The 16,856-nt window shown below is 44.3% G+C and overlaps 1 long non-coding RNA gene across 1 annotated transcript; it reads left to right on the forward strand.

Moving 5' to 3' along the window:
• The first annotated feature begins 418 nt into the window (after window positions 1–418).
• Window positions 419–16,364, forward strand: LOC130540971 (uncharacterized). Its single transcript, XR_008955005.2, has 4 exons — window positions 419–1,372; window positions 3,002–3,181; window positions 3,937–4,046; window positions 15,972–16,364. It is a non-coding gene; the product is annotated as an uncharacterized LOC130540971 (long non-coding RNA).
• Window positions 16,365–16,856: the final 492 nt, after the last annotated feature.

The raw sequence follows: 16,856 nt of genomic DNA on the forward strand, positions 1-16,856 counted from the left end.
TGGATTTGTGACGTCCTGAGAAGTGTGTATTAAACAGAAAAGGTTCTCTGTGCCTCATGAATACATTAATTAGCGCCTCTGTATCCTAGGGCAGCAGGTGCCTTGGGACAGATGTCATTAAACAGCTCTGAGGTCAAGCGCATGGAGCAGATGGTGCACTGGGCACAGGGAGGCAGCCCCGTGTCCCTGCAGGGGCCCTGGACAAGCACCTAGGCCATGGGTCAAGGTCTCCGCTCCAGCTCTTCTAGCTGTGGGTACAGGACCCTTTCCAAGTACTGTCTGGAGGCCAGGTTCTGGGCAACAGATCTTCATGTACTTTTCATTTTGACCCTCACCACAATCCTCTGAGAAGGCAGATGAGGAAACTGATCTTTTGAGAGGTTGCAGAGACGTGTGCCAAATCGTTCAATGGGTGACCCTCAAGTGGCCTGGTGGCTTCCTGCTTGCTGTCTCCATGTCCTGGGCAGCTGGCATTCCCAGCACCTCGTGAAACAGCCCACATCTATGCTCAGACTGCCCTGTGCTCTTGCGCCATTTGTCTCTCCCCCTAAAGACTCCCTTTATGCCCAATACAAAGGAAGAACAAGGGGGACAGGACCCCTCTCCTCCAGCACAAGCATAGCACAGCCCGCTGTGCAGGCTCTGAGCAGGATGCTGAGAGAATGCAGGACAGACCCAGGCACCTGCAGACCCTCCTCCCTGTGAGGTCCCACCTGCCCCACATGACACTGTGCAGTTGCCTGTGCCCCTTAGCATAACCAAGGTCAGGCACTGGTCCCAAGGTCACACAGGGCCAGAGCTCAGATTTAAACAAAGCTGAGTGATTCTAGAACCTGTGTGTGCCAAAGCACTGCATTCTACCTAAGTGCTGGGTTTTTTTGTTTTTTGTTTTTCGTCTAAAACAGCCTACAGAATCCTGGCCTTGGCTTTCTCACCAGACTTCTGGGAAGGTCAAATGAGATAATATATGCAAAAGCACTCTGTCAGTGAAAAGTGCTCTGTTTCTGGTCTAATAACCCTCCCCAACCCACTCACAGTTCTTCATTTTCAAATTCCTTAGTGAGCAGTTGGTTTCGTTGTCTTGATTTGGGGCAGTAATGATTTCTGAGAAGCAGGTGATTGATACGCACAAATTCAAAGCCCCTTGGGGGCTGCATTGTAGCATGGTGTGGAGATGGGGAGACAGAGGGCTGGTAGGATCCCGAATTCCTAGTTTTTCTCTCCCTCTCCCTTGCTTCTTTGTTTTCTTCCTTCAGGCTTTCTTCCATCAAATATTTGTGGAGCTGGAACTGGGCTTCACTATCATATTCCAAGGCCCTGTACTGGGAACAGACGAAGAAGCTCCTCCCAGAGACTGGAAGAATGGTACAAGGTGAGTGGACAGGGAGGTCAGCCGCAACCTGTTATTCTTTCACATGGAAATCTGAAATAGTGGGAACATTCTCTTATTTATTTTCAGTTATTCTAAATGTGGACCTCTGTGTGGAGGTGAGATAAGATGGAAAGATGAGGGGATGAGGAGGAAAATGGTAACAGAAAATCATGATTAGTGACTTTTTCTCCTGGAAAATCACTCTGTTGGTTTATCTAGCTTAGCCTTGGGGTCTTTCAAAAGTTGAATCTAGATCCTTAAGTCCAGTGCCTTCCAGAATTTCCACCAAGTGGCCCCGGAGGCAGAAGAGAGTGAATTACTGTCCCCAGAGGAGACTCAGACTGAGCATGAAGCTGCCAGACACATGGGAGATTTCTCTGAAATGTCTTTTGTGATTTAGAAATTAATGTAATTTTGGCATGCTTTTCATAACACAACTGTTTGTTTTAATATAAAGATCAGCCTTCCAAGAACACATAGTGTATGATTCTATTTATATGAAATGTCCCAAACACGCAAACCTGTAGAGATGGAAAGTAGATTCGTGGTTGCCAGGAGCTGGAAGGACTGGGTGGTGGGAGGTGGTGGCCAAAGGGAATGGGTTTCTCCCGTTTAGGGTAATGGAAATGATCTAAAATTGATGGTGGGGATGCTGGGACAACCCTATGAATACATTAAAAAGCACTGAATTGTACATTTTCAATGGGTGAATTGTATGAGATGTGAATTATATCTCATAAAGCTGTTTAAGAAAATGAAAAACTGTTTCTTCCAATCTCCAAGTAAAATTGGCATTCTGGGAAGATGAGTAACTTTTAGCTTTTTGCCGCTGAGTAATGGGCCTAAATGCACCCATCTGAAAAGCAAGATTCTGGTCCAATCCATTAATCTATAGAAACCTGGGAAGGTGATGTGACTTGCCCAAGGCCACACAGAGTAGGAAGAAGAGCCAGGTTTCCTGAGTCCCAGTCCAGGACAATGAGGTGCACCTCCACGTGTACTGGGCCTGCCCAGTTGGTTCAGCCACACACGCTCCCTGGCCCGTGTCATTAGCTCTCTTCTATGGGCTTTCTCTGGCTTGCCACACCCTAGTTGTCCTCAAAACAAGTGGCTATGCCTGTAGATCCCTCATGCCCACCTTGAGTGGCAGGAGAAGGCAGGGCCCCACCCATTCCTGCCTTTGGCCCTGTTGAACCAAAGGCCAGCTCTGCTTTGAGATGCTTTGGGAGTCAGATGCACTGTCTGTTTAATCTTGGAAGAGCAAGTGGTATCTGGATGGATTCTCAGCCAGGACACTTTTATCCTCCCTGCCCGGCATTGGGCAAGCTGTGAAAGTGAGCTTTAGGATCAGACATGAGGATGGATCATGTAGGAACCTGCAGCCCCATGTCCTCTCCTTCTCCAAATGACTTCATGCCAGAGGACCCACAGATGTGTCCAGAGAATGGCCCAGCCCCTTCCTGCCACACCAGCCTCCTCAGTGAGGGGCAGGCTCAGGTGGTCTCTGGTAACCTTGGGCCTCCCTTCTGTGTGGTTCTATCTGGTTCTGACATCCAGTCTTCAATGGGCTTCTTACAAAAAAGTCTTGTGAGATAAGCAAGGTGAATGCTGTTTACTTTCATTTTTCAGGTGTGAAAACCAAGGCTTAAAGCATGCAAGTTATTTGCCCAAGGTTTTTCAGCCACAAATGAAGAAGCTGGGTCTGCTCCACACCTGTGAACCAGGCTATTTCCACCATAACCTGAACTCAGATTAGCACCAGCCCATGGAGAATAGTCCAGAAGGCTGCCCATAGCCTTAAAGGACAGTGTGAGCATTAATCACAGCCTGGTGCATTTGAAGACCACCTCCGGAACAATGTCGTTTTAAATCTATGCCCAAGGCTGAACTTGGATTGGAAAGATGGGAGAGACAGCAGGCCTGGGTGTATTCAGGATTATTTCCTACTAACTCACTCTCTCCTCCCTCCTCCCTTTCTTGAAAGTGAGTGGTTAGGGATGAGCGGTTGCAGGCAGAGATGACAGCATGAGATATTTCACCAAAGAGTGGGTGTTTAACCACCACTTGTCTAGGAGATGGGCAACATGTCCCAGAGATGATTCTAACAGGGAACTCTTCCTGGCAGAGTCCAGTGAAGGGAACCAGGAAATTCGGGGGCAGGGCAATCCCACTTTCTCTGTCAGGCGAGATCACCTGCGCAGTGGTTTGAGTTCAGGCATCTTACTTTCTTTTAGTTAGATTCATAGGATTAAAAATTATCTGCTTATCTAGTCCAATATTTTTAAGGCACGTCAAAAAATCTGCAGAATCCCCCCCCCCCTTTTTTTCATAAGAAATAAACATACATAAATCTGAGAAAAAGCAGAACTGGAAAAAAAGTGGGGGCATCTCGGAGGATGAACTACCTGGAGCCCCATTCTGGCAGCTCTTGAGAATTCTGGAATTCCTCTGGAAACTACTGATTTAGTTTCTCATTTCCATTTGAGAAAACAAAATATAATAATAGCGATCAAGGTTATATTTTATGGAAGTCTCACTGTGTATGCATCTTTTTATTCTTACAGCAGCCCCACAAAATGAGTGTTATATTCTGGATTATCAGAAGAGAAATGTGAGATGCAGGCAGGTTGAGAAAATTGCTCCAAGTCACTTCGGGAATGTGTGCATGGACAAGGTAGGTCCACCTGGGATTGTTCAGCTGCAAGATCAACACAGGGCCAAGTCAGAAAACACAGATTTCCCATCAAACCTGGGTTCTGTGAAAATAAGATCTTAATGGAAACTCAATGTAAATGTGTTTTTCTACCTCTAAAAGAGCCACCTTTCCTTGACACCTACTTTGAACAGCAGAAGGGCCTTGACTGGTGAGATTCTGTAATGTACGTGGCTTTTGGTATCCTAGAGGAGATGTCGGCAGTTTGCCCTCATTGAGAAAAAAAGTCAGGCCAAGTCCCCAAAGTCACCTTGAAGTTGCATGCATCTATCCCTGATTCAGATTCATGCTGTGGCTTAGAAATGACTTCAACCTAGTAGCTGGCATTTAGGCAGGAAAATCAGCATCATAGAAAGTTAGGAACTTTGGGCCGGGCGCAATGGCTCACGCCTGTAATCCCAGCACTTTGGGAGGCTGAGGCAGGCGGATCACCTGAGGTCGGGAGTTCGAGACCAGCCTGACCAACATGGAGAAACCCCGTCTCTACTAAAAATACAAAATTAGCCAGGCGTGGTGACGCATGCCTGTAATCCCAGCTACTCGGGAGGCTGAGGCAGGAGTATTGCTTGAACCCGGGAGGCGGAGTTTGCGGTGAGCCAAGATCGCACCATTGCACTCCAGCCTGGCAACAAGGGTGAAACTCCGTCTCAAAAAAAGAAAGAAAGAAAGAAAGTTAGGAACTTTGGAAGCATTCTGTCCAATGTCCTCATTTTACAGATTAGAAAACTGTAGGATGGTGTAGCAAAAAAAAAGAAAAGGAGGAGAAAGAGGAAGAGAGCATGTCCCAGTGGGCCAGAAGCCCCCAGCTGCATGGCATGGTCATGGGCTAAGAGCGCCTGCTTTGGAGAGAGTAGTGGTAACAGCAGCCACAACTCATTCATCAGCAACTATCCATGAGAACTTACTGTATGCCAGATACTGTACTGGGGGTATGGGATACACAGATAAACAAAACATATGGCCGGGGTGCTTGGTGGCTCATGCTGTAATCCCAGCACTTTGTGAGGCTGAGATGGGAGGATCATTGAGGCCAGGAGTTTGAGACCAGCCGGGACAATATAGTGAGACCCTCCATCTGTAAAAATTAAAAAAAAAACAACTAAATAAAACAAACAAAAAAAAACAAAACATATGAAGATGCCTGTCCCTGTGGAGCTCACAGCTAGTAAGGTGAGCTAGACATCAAAAAATAATAATACGAGTCCTGGAGCAGTGGCTCACACCTGTAATCCCAATACTTTGGGAGGCCAAGGTGGGAGGATTGCGTGAGCCCAGGAGTTTAAGACCAACCTGGGTGACATGGTGAGACTTCATCTCTACAAATAATAAAAAAAATTATCTGGGCATGGTGGTGTGTGCCTGTAGTCCCAGCTATTTAGGAGGCTGAGGTGGGAGGATCGCTGGAGCCCAGGTGGTAGAGGCTGCAGTAAGCCAAGATGGTGCCACTGCACTCCAGCCTGGGGGACAGAGCAAGACCTTGTCTCTAAATAAATGAATAAATCATAATAAGTGAAATTGCTTAATGGATACAAGGTATATTATTCAGATGATGGTTACACGAAAAGCCCAGACTTCACCAAAAGCAATATATCTATGTAACAAAACTGTACTTGTACCACTTAAAGCTATACAAATTAATAATAATAATGGTCTTCAAGGTTTGTTGATTATGCAATCCAGGAGTGTAAAGTTTTTGACAACATTCCTCCAATGTAAATCTAATTGTTTCTAAATTATCTACATGTGCTTCTATAGTATTATATATGTTTAAATATACCCCCAAAATAGAAAGTATTAATATATATAAATAGAAGTTGTAATTTGCTTTCCTCTCTCCAGTTGGACTATGTTATAAATAGGTCTGGAGCACTCACTTTGGAGAGCTCTGGACCAGGCAGCCACCCCACAAGCTGGGACATTAAGGAGTCCTGAGAACAGATGTTTAGTTTTAGGATAAAAGAGAACTGAGCTCCACTCCTCTTTTCTTCTATCATTGCTTCATTGAATTTTAAAAATTGTAAAATACACATAACATAGATTTTACCATTTTAACTATATTTAAGTGGACAGTTCAGTGACACAGAGAATATTCACAATGTTATGCAACCATCACCACCATGCCTCTCCAGAACTTTTTTTTTTTTTTTTTTTGAGACAGAGTCTCACTCTGTCGCCCAGGCTGGAGTGCAGTGGCGCGATCTTGGCTCACTGCAACCTCTGCCTCCTGGGTTCAAGCGATTCTTGTGCCTCAGCCTCCCAAGTAGCTGCGATTACAGATGTGTGCCTCCATGCCTGGCTAGTTTTTGTATTTTTAGTAGAGATGGGGTTTCACCATGTTGGCTAGGCTGGTCTTGAACTCGTGGTCTTAAGTGATCTGTCTGGCTCAGCCTCCCAAAGTGTTGGGATTACAGGCATGAGCCACCGCGTCTGGCCTCTCCAGAACTTTTTTATCTTCTAAACTGAAACTTTGTACTCTGTACAGAAGTACTCCCCATGCTTCCTTCAGCCCCTGGCAACCACCTGTCTACTTTCTGTCTCTATGAATTTGGTTGCTCAAGGTCTGCGTCTATATTCTAGGCCTATTATTAGTTTTAAGCTCCTATGATGCTCCAAGTAGAGCTTTGGCATTTAGGATTCAGTGGTGAGCAAAGCAAATGAGGATTCTACCCTCCAACCTGCCTCAGTCTGCTTTAACTAACTTTATGTGTTTTGGTTTTTTGTTTTTTTGAAACGGAGTCTTTCTCTGCTGCCCAGGCTGGAGTGCAGTGGCGCAAACTCGGCTCACTGCAACTTTGCCTCCCAGGTTCAAGCAATTCTCGTGCCTCAACCTCTGAGTAGCTGGGACTACAGGTGCACGCCACCATGCCCGGCTAATTTTTGTATTTTTTAGTAGAGATGGGGTTTCTCCATGTTGGCCCAGCTGGCCTTGAACTCCTGGCCTCAGGTGATCCTCCCACCTCGGCCTTCCAAAGTGCTGGATTACAGGCGTGAGCCACCATGCCTAGTCTGCTTTAACTAACTTTAACTAGCCTAACCTAGTACTGCTTTAGGTTAGTCTTTGGAGAGGCAAGGAGGTGGGCTATATCCAAGCTTGTGACAAAATGTGATAGATTTGGTGAGAGCCACAGCAGATGAGAGAAGAGGGGATGGGAGAGTTCAGACTGGAATTGAGTGAGATATAAAAAGTGACTATGGTCCTGGTGCAGTGGCTCATGCCTGTAATCCCAGCACTTTGGAAGGCTGAGGCAGGCAGATCATGAGGTCAAGAGTTCGAGACCGGCCTGACCAACATGGTGAAACCCCGTCTCTACTAAAAATACAAAAATCAGCCAGGCATGGTGGCATGCACCTGTAATCCCAGCTACTCAGAAGGCTGAGGCAGGAGAATTGCTTGAACCTGGGCGGAGGTTGTGGTGAGCTGAGATCGCGCCACTGCACAGCCTGGGCGACAGAGCGAGACTCCATCTCAAAAAAAAAGAAAAGTGACTATGGGGAAAGATAAATATCCAGGGAATTCCTCAGAACTTGGGGGAGAGATGGGACTTCCTGCACTATGAAGATTGGGGTTGTATTTATTTCAATTGAATGCTATAGGAGAAGATGATCCCAAAAGTGCGTTCCCTGATGGACATAGGAACATTAGGGTGTCATCAGTATTCGTAACCTTGGAATGATTCAGGACTCAGAGCCTGGGAGGATCAGGTTTCAGGCTGGGAGGAGAGAATATGAGAGGGAGAGGCTGTGCTTCCCAGGCTAAAGCTTCGTTGCATGGCTGACAGCCTGCCTACACTGGAGTGGATTACACACTCTGCTCCCTTCTGCCTGCCTTTACCTTGGGATAACATATACATTTCCAATTACAGGGCTGGTTAAAAATCAATACGAAGGTGGGAGAAAACAGATCATTTTTCTTATGGAAGTAACTGTTTTCATTAATTTTTCATTAGTGCTGCCTTTGTTTTGCTATCCATCACTGGCAGAGCTGTGGCCTGCATTTCAGCTAGTGTGCGTGTTTCTTGGATTCAGGAGATACTGATTGATAAAGCCAGCAGTTTAATGTTCATGACTACTGATTGTGGAACAGGTTTAGGCGACTGGTTTTTAAAAATATTTTTGATTATTAAGTTTTATAGGTACATAGTCAATGTAGGTATTTATGGGGCACATGAGATATTTTGATACAGGCATGCAACGTGTCATAATCTCATCAGGGTAAATGGGGTTTCCGTCACCTCAAGCATTCATCATTTCTTTGTGTTATGAACATTCCAATTTTATTCACTCAGTTGTTTTAAAATGTGCAACAAATTATTGCTGATTGTAGTTACCCTCTTGTGCTATCAAATACTAAATCTTATTTGTGGTATCTAACTATATATTTCTACCCATTAGCCATCCCCATTTCCCACCCCTCTCTCCCCACTATCCTTCCCAGTCTCTGCTAACCATCTTTTTACCCTCTATCTCCATGAGTTCAATTGTTTTAATTTTAGTTCCCACAAATGAGTGAGAACATGCTAAATTTCTTTCTTTCTGTGCCTGAATTATGTCACTTAACATAACATCTTCTAGTTCCATCCATGTTGTTGACAGGATCTCATTCTTTTTAATGGCTTAATAGTACTCCATTTTGTGTATATAACACATACACCTTTTTTGTTGTTGTTTTTGAGACAGAGTCTTGCTCTGTCTCCCAGGCTGAAGTGCAGTGGTATGATCATGGATCACTGCAGCCTCCACCTCTCAGGCTCAAGTGATCCCCCTACCTCAGCCTCCCAAGTAGCTGAGACTACAGGCGTGCACTGGCTAATTTTTTTTTTTCTAATGTAGTGTAGATACAGCGTTTTACCATGTTGCCCAGGCTGGCCTTAAACTCCTGAGCTCAAGTGATCCTCCTGCCTCAGCCTCCCAAAGTGCTGGGATTACAGGCGTGAGCCACCGCACCCTGCCCATAACACATTTTCTTTGTCCATTTGTCTGTTGCTGGACACTTAGGTTGCTTCCAAATCTTTGCTATTGTGAATAGTGCTACAATAAACATGGGAGTGCAGATTATCTCTGTTCAATATACTGATCTCCTTTCTTTCGGGTATACGCAGCAGTGGGATTGCTGGATCATATGGTAGCTCATACGGTAGTTTTTCAAGGAATCTCCATACTGTTCTCCATAGTGATTGTACTAAGGGGAGTGTATGAGGGTTCCCCTTTCTCTACATCCTCCCCAGCACTTGTTATTTCCTGTCTTTTGGGTAAAAGCCAATTTTACTGTAGTAATTGTAGTACAAATTTTATTGTAGTTTTGATTTGCATCTCTCTGATGATCAGTGATGTTGAACACCCTTTCATATACCTGTGTGCCATTTGTATGTCTTCTTTTGAGAAATGTCTATTCAAACCTTTTGCCCATTTTTAAATCAGATTATTAGATTTTTTCCTATTGAGTTGTTTGAGCTCCTTATATATTCTGGTTATTAATCTCTTGTCAGATGGGTAGTCTGCAAATATTTTCTCTCATTCTGTGGGCTGTCTCTTCACTTCGTTGATTGTTTCCTTTGCTGTGCAGAAAATTTTTAACTTGATGTGATCCCATTTGTCCATTTTTGCTTTGGTGCCTGTGCTTGTGGGGTATTACTCAAGAAATCTTTCTCCAGTCCAACATCCTGGAGAGTTTCTCCAATGTTTTCTTGTAGTAGTTTCATAGTCTGAGGTCTTAGATTTAAGTCTTTAGTCCATTTTGATTTGATTTTTGTATATGGTGAGAGATAGGGGTCTAGTTTCATTCATCTGCATATGGATATCCAGTTTTCCCAGCACATTTATTGAAGAGACTGTCCTTTCCCCAATGTATCTTCTTCGCACTGTTGCCAAAAATGAGTTCATTGTAGATACATGGATTTATTTGTGGGTTTATTCTGTTCTATTGGTCTATGCATCTGTTCTTATGATAGCACCATGCTGTGTAGGTGACTGTTTAAAGATCACTGTGTTTGTCAAAATGTGCTTAAAAGCATCATGTTTCCACTCACCAAAGCTTAGTCCATATTCTGTTGTGGAAATTCTGTTTGTAGGCTAAGTATGTGTTGAGATTGCATCGTATTTATCTTCAGGGGTGTATTGAAGCCAAACTCTTCACGGATACTTTTGATGTTGATTGTTTTTACAGGTCCATTTGGCTGGTGCTCTTCACTAAGGGAAGCCAGATTTGTACCCCTGAGCTCCCCATCTTGGATGGGGAGCAGGGGGAGAGAGTTTCTTGCGTCTCTGTGCATGTGCTTGCCTGTGCTTTCAGTGGGGTGATTCTATCCCTAAACCCTTCCCTTCAGTTCTCTGACCTCAGCCTGCCCCATTCTCTCAGAGGCTTAAGGAAGACTTCTCAACTCCTCACCTTAGCAGGATTGCTTGAGTTCTGCTTGTGCCGTCAGTAAACCTTCTCCCCTCTTTCGTACTCTGGTACTCATCTCTAGTGTGTCATCTACTCATGTGAGTCTCACCTCACCAACCTTAAGTTATCTGAAAACAGGGATAGTGGCTTTTTCTTTTTGGATTTTCAGTACCTAACAGCACCTGGCCAGTGATAAGTGATTGACGAATGTTTATTAAATGAAGATACAACTGGAAGTCATTCATTTGTTTTGAGTAAGCAAGGGTCAGAGCCTTCATTAGCAGTGATGGGAGTCAATGGTGGGAAGTGATGCAGGGTCGTGCATTTGAGGAGGCTCTGACACCACCCCAGTTGACTTATTCTATTGATGTAAAGGAACTATGTGCTGATTCCAGCTCTGTGACTAATTAACCATGTAACCATGAATAAGTCACTAACACTGTGTCCTCATCTATAAAAGGGGGTTGTCCCAGATCTAACATCCTTGGCCCAAGAACATCTACCATTGGAAAAGTATTCTCCTATATTCTTACTCCTCCAGCTGAAATGATGGACGAGCCTTCTGATGTCAGCTCCCTCGGCTGGCTACTGCCATCCTTCTGCTGGCCATGGAACTGGCTCTCCCTCCTTCTCAGGCATTAGGGCTTAGGGGCTTCTCTGGAGCTAGGCCTGCATCTGTGTTTGTTAACTGAGCCCCTCAGCCTGCTCCTTGGCCTTCCTCCATCGTACCTCTGACTCTTTCTTGTTTTCTAAAGTTCATTTACATATGACTTCATTTTGGACTACCACCCTCATATAAGACACTTAACTCACCTCAGAAAATTCCCCTAACCCCTTTCACGAGCCTACCATGCTCTCACTCCTGTACCCTAGTAATATCTATTCTGACTTCTATTATTGGAAATTAGTACTTCTGGAACTTTATATAAATGGAACTGTACAGTATATATTTCTTTGGTAGTTTGATTTTTCATTAAATGTAATTTGTTTTACTAAATAAAAGTTATTTTACTTTTAACTTTTATTTTAAGTTCAGGGGTTCATGTGCAGGTTTGTTACATAGGTAAACTTGTGTCATGGGGGTTTGTTGTACAGATTATTTTATCCCCCAGGTATTAAGCCTAGTACCTATTAGTTATTTTTCTTGATCCTCTCCCTCCTCCCACCCTTCACCCTCCAATAGGCCCCAGTGTATGTTGTTCCCCTCTATGTGTCCATGTGTTCTCATCATTTAGCTCCCACTTATAGGTGAGAACATGCAGTATTTGGTTTTCTGTCTCTGCATTAGTTTGCTAAGAATAATGGCCTCCAGCTCCATTAATGTTCCTTCAAAGGACATGATCTTGTTCTTTTATATGGCTGCATAGTATTTCATGGTGTCTATGTACCATATTTCCTTTATCCTATCTGTCATTGATGGACATTTAGGTTGATTTCATCTCTTTGCTATTTTGAGTAGTGCTGCAATAAACATATGTGTGCATGTTCCTGCCTGCCTTTCTTTCCCTTTTTGCCTGCTTGCTTGCTTTCTCTTTCTTTCTTTCTTTCTTTCTTTCTTTCTTTCTTTCTTTCTTTCTTTCTTTCTCTTTCTTTCTTTCTTTCTTTCTTTCTTTCTTTGTCTGTCTCTCTCTCTCTCTTTCTTTCTTTCTCTTTTTCTTTTTTTGAGATGGAGTCTTGCTCTCTCACCCAGGCTGGAGTGTGCAGTGGCACAATCTCGGCTCACTGCAACCTCCACCTCCTAGGTTCAAGCGATTCTCCCCACTCAGCCTCCTGAGTAGCTGGGACTACAGGCATGCACCACCACTCCTGGCTAATTTTTATGTTTTTAGTAGAGACAGGGTTTCACCATGTTGGCCAGGCTGGTTTAGCCAGGCTGATCTACCTACCTCGGCCTCCCAAAGTGTTGGGATTACAGGCGTGAGCCACCATGCCCAGCATGCCTTTCTGATAGAACAATTTATATACACTTTTGGATATATACCCAGTAATGGAATTGCTGGGTCGAATAGTATTTCTGTTTTTAGGTCCTTGAGGAATCGCCACACTGTTTTATACACTCCCACCAGCAGTGTGTAAGTGTTCCTTTTTCTCTGCAACCTCTCCAGCATCTGTTATTTTTTGACTTTTTAATAATAGCCATTCTGACTGGTGTGAGATAGTACCTCATTGTGGTTTTAATTTCCATTTCTGTAATGATCAGTGATGTTGAGCTCTTTTTCATATACTTCAACATAATTTTTGAGACTCATTCATGTCACTGCATATATCTGTAGTTGATTCTGAGTTGTATTTTGTTGTTTAAATAAACTACAATTTGTTTATTGATACTCTTGTTGGAGGACATTGAGTTGTTTCTGGTTTTGGCCCCTTTGTATTTCTAACTTCTTTTACATTTAGCCATTTCCCCTTAATTTCTAAATTTAATAACATCATTTGGAAATTCATCCCTACTTACTAGCTATGTGATATTGAGCAGGTTACTTTAGGCCCTCTGAATTACGGTTTTCTCATTTGTAAAATGGGATAATAATAGTATCTTTTTCATAAGATTGTTTTGAGTATCAGGTGGGATTACATATTGAAGCACTTAGGATATTGCCTGGAATATAATAAGCACTCTATAAAGGTTTGCTATTATTTAGGAAGAACAACTGAACTGTTGTGAGGATTAAATGGGTCACACACTATTAATACCAACACATCTGTGATGCAAGGGTTACCCAAGGAGGATGGAGTTTGAACCTCATTCTTATTGCTTACATCCCTTCTTACAAACATCATGCAAACTCCCTTGTAACCCTGGTGTTCATGTTTTTTACTGCAAGAATATGAGATGATATGAATCCATATGGCCATTTTCAAATACTCAAACTGAAAAAAAAATTCTCACCCTAACTTGCTGAGATTGTACCCTCTGCAAATACAGTGTTAGGAAGTGCTGGAGTAGAAAATATTTCTAATCATTTTGGATATCTATAGAATGTAGGAAATAATCATTATATTCAATGATTCGTGTTAAGGCATGCTATTTTAATAAAGTGAAAAGTTTAAAAAGAGGGGAAAGGCTCCATATATCTCACTCTGCCATTCCCTCTGGTGACTGTCCTGTCTCTTTTCCTTCACAATAAAAGAAGAGTCTGCAATTGCTGTCTTCTCCTCCTGGCTTTGATTTACTTCTCAGCCTGCTGCAGTCTGGCTCCGGATCCCAGAACACCACAGTCGCCTTCTCTAGGGTTGGCAGTGGCTTTGGAATTGCCACACCTAATCTACGTGTTTCCGCTCTATCCCTATCTGACCTTTCTTGGGTGTTGGACATTCTCATTCTCTCCTTGAAACTCTCTCCTTTCCAATTTCCCACACTATTTTAGGTAGGTTTTCCTCCTCCTTCTTTGCTGTTCCTTCTGGGTCTCCACCCACCTCTCCTGTTGGAGGCATCTCCAGGTGCGTGTCCACTCTGTCCACTCTCCCTGGGCGTCCTCAGCCTTTCCTTGCCAGTTATCACTCCAAATCCCCATGTTTAATCTCGGCTCCTCCCTGCAGTGCCTGTGGCTTCCTGCCCCCATCTCTGGACATGCAGTTATCCACAGCCATCTCCTGAGCCGCACACCCCAACTAAACTCCGTGGAGAGTTCTCACTGCCTGCCCCACAAATGCAAGCTTCCTCTTGACCTCCATTCCCTCTTTTTCCTAAGGGCTCTCAACCCTTGGGGAGCCTGAGGTGGAAACTTTGGAATTATTTTGACTGTTTTCTCTCCTTCACCACCCACATGTAATTGCTCATCAAATTCTGTTGTTTGTACCTTGGAAATATCTCATGATATTCACCGCCTCTTCTCCCTCCCAATTGCTTTCATTTATCGTGGCTCCACAGGACAGGTGGAATCATCTCCTGATTGATCCCTTCTTCAGGCTCTGCAAGCTCCACTTCCTTCTCCACTTTCCCACAAATATAGTGTTTCTTAAAAGCAAATCTGGTTGCATCACACTGCTGTTTGAAAATGCCAATGATTCCTTGTTGTCTATGACTCATTCCCACACTGGGTCCTCAGGGCCACCTGGATGTAGACTTTTGGGTCCCACCCTAAGGACTCTGAATCAGTCTGTGGGGCTTGAAAAGCGGCATTCAGGAGGGCCCCCATCCTAACTTCTCCTGATGCTGGGTGTCCCTGCTCTTTTCCTTGCCTGGCCCTGCCCCACAGGGAACTTGGCTATTCTTCCTGTACTCAGCATCGTGCTTTTCAGGTGTCTGTCTTTGCACAGGCTACTGTCCCTGCCTGAAACACCCTTTGCTTCCCACTTTCCTCCTCTTGTCTTCCTGGTGGGCTCATCCTGTAAGATTCTGCTCCTGCCCCAGCTCTGTGAGACCTTCCCTGGCTTCCCCAGGATGAGCTAGTAGTTTGTTCCTGCCTCATGTTCCCAGAGCAGGCTGAACAGCCATGTCAGGCAGGGCATCTATCAACTCTGCTGTGGTTGTTTCCCACTGGCCTCCCCTTGCTGGGAGCGCGCCCCTCCAAGGCAGGGCACTGTCTCCTGGCTGCCTCCCGCAGCCAGGCAGTACATGAATGAGCCTCCCTGCTTCTTTCTGTCTTATTTTAAGCACTGCTTGTCAGCTAGCGTGATGGGCAGAGCTAATAGTAAGTGTGTTGTTTTGCAAATGTTGCTTTAGTTAGGACCTCTAGCTTCTCTGAGTCAGTTTTGAAACATTTTATTTCACTTACTTTTTTATTTCAGTAGAAGAAAATTAAGGAGGGGTTGAGGAGGGGCAACAGGAAGGATAATTCAGAGCCTCCCTTGGGCGCCTTGTCAACCCTGTGCCCATCAGTGCTGTATTACCTGGGCATAATGAGAAACTTCCCTATTTCACTGTAAGGAACTTCCAAGGTGAAAAGCTTCACTGAGGTAGTCCTCCTGGTTTCTAGGAGATAACATTCATTTCTTCAACTAGCCGGGCGCTGCAGCCTGCCTGATCTTTGTAGCCTGGGGAGGCCTCACTGCCTGGGAAAGGTGATGTCTGGAAGAGAAGAGCTGTCTGGAAAGACAATGGCAGGGTCAAGTGCCCCTTTGGAGAGTGTGGTGGGACAAGCCAGGAGTGAACATTTCTTATCAGGGGCCTATGCCTTTTCAATTAGTAGTTGGAGCTGGACACAGTGGCTCACACCTGTAATCCCAGCACTTTGGGAGGCTGAGGCAGATGGATCACTTGAGGTCAGCAGTTTGAGACCAGCCTGGCCAACATGGAGAAACTCTGTCTCTACTAAAAATACAAAAATTGGCTGCACATGGGGGTGTGTGCCTGTAATCCCAGCTACTCAGGAGGCTGAGGTAGGAGTATCACTTGAGCTTGGGAGGCAGAGGTTGCAGTGAGCTGAGATTGTGCCACTGCACTCCAGCTTGGGCGACAGCATGAGACTCTGCCTCAAAAAATAAAATTAAATAAATAAATAAATAAATAAATAAATAAATAAATTTGTAGTTGACCTTGGTTTTATTTTCCCGCTCACAAGGAAGCAGGAAGATCCCAAGGAAAAAGAAGCAGCATGAAAAATGACAAGAAGACTACAACAGAAGTTTCTAGGAACTTTGCACACACAGAAGAGGGTTCTTTTAGTTTTAGTCAGGATAGGAAAAGAACAAAATAAAAGTGAACATTTATTGAGCCAGGCCCTGTCTTCTACTTGTGTTAATTCATTTGCTCAAATCCTCGCAGGAGCTCTGTGAGGTAGGCACTGATGTGATTCCCAGTTTTTAGATGAGGACTGTGAGGGACAGAGAGGTTCCCTAACTTTCCCAAGGTCACACAGCCAGTAAGCAGGAGACAGGGATCTGAACCAACACTGGTAGCCATGGCGCCACAGCTTAGAGCAGTCAGTGTAATGTGACTGGTGGCCAAGACAAGGCAGACACACGTCACTGCTGTTTTATTTCTGCCTTCCTCATCTCAGAGAATGGACTTCAAATTGGAAAGGGTGGAACAAAGTGTGGAAGGAACTGGACCTCAGGACAGGGGCAGAGTGTGGGCTGGCCCCTGGTGGCTTCCCTGAATTGGAGCTTCTCGGTTTAGATGAAATACATTTCCAGATAAGGACAGACCTGTAGATGTGTTAACTACTGAGATTTCCCGGAGAAAGTGGAAGAGTGGCAATGGAATATCAGTAACAATAAAAAATCAGTAACTAGGAACAAAATCAACAATGTTCCTAGTTATCTAAAAGGGTACAAAAACATCTAAAATCAACTATTAATGGCACCTTTTCTGCATTATGTATTAGGTGGAATTTTTATTTTTATTTTTAGACAGAAGCTTGCTCTGTCACCCAGGCTGGAGTGTGGTGGTGTGATCTTGGCTCACTGCAACCTCCACCTCCTGGTTCAAGTGATCCTTGTGCCTC

Source organism: Pan paniscus, chromosome 17 (assembly GCF_029289425.2).
Source record: "Pan paniscus chromosome 17, NHGRI_mPanPan1-v2.0_pri, whole genome shotgun sequence".
Classification (NCBI taxonomy): Eukaryota; Metazoa; Chordata; class Mammalia; order Primates; family Hominidae; genus Pan; species Pan paniscus.